Here is a 5008-nt window from a genome sequence, read left to right as displayed (position 1 = left end):
TTGCCCATATACCTTGAGATGATCTGTATTTAAGGCTGAGTTCTGTCTTAAGAAATACGACAATTGCTATCTATATTTCAGGAAGCCAGTTGATACTGTAATTGACACAAATGATTGTGTAGAATGAATCTGGGGAAGATTTAACTAATATGTATCCTTTGGTAGCAAAGCCCTTTGAAATCAAGTAGACCTAAGTATAGTAGGAGAGATAAAAAAAAAAAAGAAAATCTTTGTCATCGAACATGGTAGTTTGCTTATTAGTTACACAGGACTTTCTGTATACTCAGTAGGAGTCCATCCAGAGAGAAGGCAAGAGACCCACAGGAATAAAAGGAAGGGAAATACAGAGGATGAAATTTTGTCCTCAAATGTTTCTGTTGATCTCCTATATGGTATTTATTTTCTTATAGTGGTTCTCTAATAGAGTGTGAGCTGTTTTTCATTACTGACGATATTAACTATTTTGTATCTAAAGATAATGTACCTCTTTACTTCTGAAAGAAATTAATCAATTAGTGACTTAAGTCCTTAAATAGATTGAGTCTATCTGCATTTAAGGCCAGTGTAGTATTTGTAATTTGACCAGTTAAGTGAAACCAGCAGTGAAGTTCCATAACAACTAGCCTTATTGACTGCTATTACTTTTTCTCTTTGTTTGTCTTAGGGTTTTGACCCACCCCATCAAAGTGACACAAGAACTATTTACGTAGCCAACAGATTTCCTCAGAATGGCCTTTATACACCTCAGAAATTTATAGATAATCGGATAATTTCATCTAAGGTAAGGATTAACATCTTTATTATTAAGATTGTAGATATGTATCATTTTATTTTAAAAAGTGATTTAGTGTATTTATATCTTTACAAAGTCAAGCAAATGATGTGATTAGTAGATTATCTTAAAATGAAAAGTTGTGTACTTATAGCACCTGGGAGACTGAGGGAGGAGGACCACAAGTTCAAGCCCTACTTCAGTAACTTAGAGACTTAGTGAGATCCAATCTCCAAAATAGAGGCTGGGGGGTGTAGTTCAGTTTGAAGGCCCTGGATTTAAAAAAAAAAGAATAAAAGGAATTAGGAGTCATTATTACTAAATAGGCAATTTGCCAAATTATTATCTTTAGTTATAGTTAAACTCCTAATATTTATACTGTGTACTGGGTACTATGCAATAGTCAGTAGTTCTCTGTCATTCCATCCTTATAACAACCCTGTGAGGGGCTGGGGAGATGGCTCAGTAGAATTAAGTGCTTGCCTGGCAAGCACAGGGGTCTGAGTTTAATCCCTGGTTCTGCCCCCAACACCCCCGCCCCCCCAAAAAAAAACCCTATGAGAGAACAGTTTTAAATGTTTTTTTGTTTTTTGTTTTTTTGTATTTTAGTGAAGGGTCTACAGAGTGTTTAAATGTATTTTACGAAGTATTATTATACTTACGTCACTCTTCAATTTAAGTGTTAGGAAATGGAATAATTTTTCCAAGGTTGCACAATGTTAAGTGGCTACATTGGAGTTTGAACTCAGTTCTATGAGACTTTAAAGCCTACTTGCTCCAATTTTATCACCTACAAATTTCTATAGTAACAAAGTGCTACTTCACTTTTCTTCTTCCTTGTTTCATTTTTCCTGTGAAAGTTTTAATGTCTCAGTTTATTTTGAAGCATTTTATAGAGTAGTGCTGTCTGATAAACTTTTCTCTGCTGTGGAAACTCTTTCCACCATGGTAACTGTTAGCCAGAGAAGGCTGCTGAGCCCTGGAAATGGGCCAGTACATCTGAGAAGTTGCAGTGCTTTTATAAGGGATTTAAGTCAAATAGACTGAGGGTAAATTTCTCCTTGGGTCATAGATATTGCTTGATAGGGCTCCTTAAGAAGCATCTTTGTATTGCCCCTCTACTATTCTGCAGAGCCCAGGATTTTTTTCTAACATTGATTTCGTCTTTGCCCAGTCTTGCCTTTGTTCACTGGTTGCTTTGTTCTGCCTTTTTCTGGTTTCATATTATTTCCATATTAAATACCCACTAATGACAGCAGGTTTCATGTGTTACATATGTATCGTAGCCATTATTTTTGAAAAAACACTTCTAAAAGAAGGTAGGAAAAAGAATATCAGGATGATAGAGGCTCTCCTTACTCTTAAGTGATGCAGTTCTTAGTAAAATCATGTGAAAACTTAAAATCCTTCAAAGCTTGAAGGTCATTCTTATGCTGGGGTGTAATTTACACAGAAAAACCTTCCCTGTTTTAAGTGTCACTCTTTGGGTTATTTGTTTTCTGAATTTAGATCTTTCTCTTTGTGCTGTTCTCTCACTAGACACTTACACTTTCCCCTTGCATTTCCAATTGCTTGTTCATCCTGAACTCTCATCTTTGTTGCATTTATCAGTAAGGTCTTCCCCATGTCCCTCACTGGTCTCCTGCCATGTCTGAGAAAATTAGGTAGCATCTTTAAGCTGTAAAACCAAAGCTTATCACTCTTACTGTTTCCATTTGCAGTTTTTCTTTTTTGCTTTCAAAAGTTCTTTTACTTTCACCTATATTTTGGACCTTTATATTCCAGGGTGGTTGTTATTGTTGTTGTTGTTATTATTATTATTATTATTATTATTATTATTGTCTTTTTGAGACAGGGTCTTGCAGTTTCAGGTTGGCCTTCACTTTATAGCCCAGGCTATTTGCAAACATCCCTGCTTCAGCTTCCTGAGTGCTAGGATTATAGGCATGCACCACATACCTGGCTTTATTTTCCAGGTTTTTAAATAGGAATCTTAGCCTCCACTACTGGTAAGAGTTAAGTAGTCCTGTGAGCTCCCACCAGATAAAAATTATAAAAACTAGTATGGAAAGCTGAGTTTCCTCCTAGGAAACTTTTTGCATTAAATACTTTCATATGGCTGTGTTCAAATGTAGCAATATTAAGTTTAATATTTTTGACCCTAGTTTCAAAATTGTAGATTTTTTTTTTTTTTTTTTTTTTTTTTTTTTTTTTTTGGTGTTTAGTACAGGATCTGCAGGGTGTTCAGGGTCTCTCACTACATAGATTGGACTTGTAGTGCTCCTCCTGTTTTCAGCCTCCCAAGCTCTGAGATTACAGGTGCGCCCCACCACACCCAGTCTCAATCACTGTCTCAGTGTACCGTGGGGGCAGGGCTGGCACGGCACGCTGGGCATCAAATCCTGGCCGCTAAAAATGTGGATATTTGAAAACATTACCTTTAAAATTTGGGGGGTATAAATAAGGACTTCCTTTCATTATTTCCTTCTTTATTCTACGACTTTTGCTTTTTTAAACCCACTTCTGAACTTATTTGTTTTTTCACACATTTATGTTGAACTTGCCACACCATTTGGCTTTGCTTTGCTAGATTTCATATTGAAAACCAGTTTTTTTAAAGTAAAATTTTGTGACAATTTTATTTTCATTTATTTTTTGTTTATTGAAATGGGGTCAAGCTGGCTTTAAACTCACTGTATAGCCTACACTGGCCTCAAATTCATGGCCTTCCTCCTGCCTCAGCCTGTCAAGTGTTGGAATTGCAGGTGTGCGCCACCACACCCAGCAGTTTTGTATAGATTTTAGATTTGTTTCTGTAGAAAAGTAGAATTTGTTATGTTCAAACATAATTTGAAGAATATAGCTATTTATATAAGTACTTATTTTTTTCCTAAACATATATGAAGACCATCTCTTATTATTTTTACTATTTGTTTACTCCCATCATTGCCTTAAACTCTTTTGTATGTTACCTTCTGTCTCACAAAGCCACAATGTACTTCTTCTGCTGTCCCTTTGCTTATATTGTCCTATCTTCCAAAAATGTTCTTCCTTATTTATCTTTGATTCCCAGCCTGTGGAATGTTCCTCTTTTAAACATGGTTTCCTTCATTAAATTTTTCTGTCTTGCTGCTTTTCCTTTGAGTTATTGTTTCTTCATTTATTTCATCTTTTTTTTTTTTTTTTTTTTTTTCAGAACTGGGAATTGAACTCAGGCCCTTGTGCTTGCCAGGGAAGTGCTTATTCCGCTGAGCCATCTCCCTGGCCTCAATTTCATCTTTGAATACAATTGTTGCTATTTTTTCCTTACCGTCCTCTTTTTAATAATAATTCCTTGTTTCTCCAAGTTTATGTCTTAGATGTATTGACCATAGTAAATACCTTAAATTTAAATTAGTTTGCAAAATGTATTTGCAAAGGTTTTTTGTTTTTTGAGGGTTTTTTGGGCCATATATTAGTTTTCTTAACAATGTCAGGCCTTAGGAAAAAAAGTACAATTATAAAGTCACACCTAACAGTAGGATGTTATGTTGACTCATTTATCTTGACCACTATTACTATTATTGTTTAATATTACACTAATCAGAATCCTTTCTCCCTATGTAGTAGGACAAGCACAGAAGTTAGACTCATTCAATCTGTTAATATGTTTACATTTCAGAAAATATGGAAATAACAGTTCCTACCATTTATAAGATAGTTGCATATTTTTTTTATGGTATTGTGAATCAAACCCAGGCCTTATACGCATGTGAGGCAAGAGCTCTAATAGTGAGCCACATCCCAACCCCGAAATTTTTTTTAAATTTTTTTCCATAATTTTATTGATAAACAAATAGCAGTGAAACAGTTTCAATTCAAATTGGTAGGACAGTTTCAATAATTAACACATTGCATACATTCGTCCTAGTGGTTAATTGCTGTACAAGATGCGGACATGATATCCTACTTACAAACACCATTAGAACAATTCCCTCTATTCATTAAGAGAATGTAACTATCTGTCTATCCTAACCACTTTGAATACACAGATACAAAATGGACATTCATCTGTATACCCTTTTTTTGTTAAGTTCTGTTATTTGAATACTATAGGTATGTAAACTCAGCAAAATATTCTAAAAGAGTCCAGTATCCCATCATAGTATTGGGTCTTCCAGTTGACTGACAATGTCAGAAATTGTTGACCTGAGTCCCCTACAGCTCAACATAACACCATGGCTTTACTTCTTATAT

The 5008-nt window shown here is 35.0% G+C and overlaps 1 protein-coding gene across 1 annotated transcript in view; it reads left to right on the top strand.

Annotated features, from left to right (window-relative positions):
- The first annotated feature begins 670 nt into the window (after nucleotides 1–670).
- Atp11b (ATPase phospholipid transporting 11B (putative)) overlaps nucleotides 671–5008 on the top strand; it is a 92216-nt gene continuing 87878 nt past the window's right edge. The window contains exon 1 of the mRNA XM_023704778.1: nucleotides 671–781. The gene's annotated coding sequence lies outside the window, so the exon portion shown is untranslated. The remainder of the gene's footprint in view (nucleotides 782–5008) is intronic.

Source organism: Octodon degus, unplaced genomic scaffold (assembly GCF_000260255.1).
Source record: "Octodon degus isolate 3935 unplaced genomic scaffold, OctDeg1.0 scaffold00203, whole genome shotgun sequence".
Taxonomy (NCBI): Eukaryota; Metazoa; Chordata; class Mammalia; order Rodentia; family Octodontidae; genus Octodon; species Octodon degus.
Note: the sequence above shows the minus strand (reverse complement) of the source record. Positions and strands in the feature narration are given on the sequence as shown.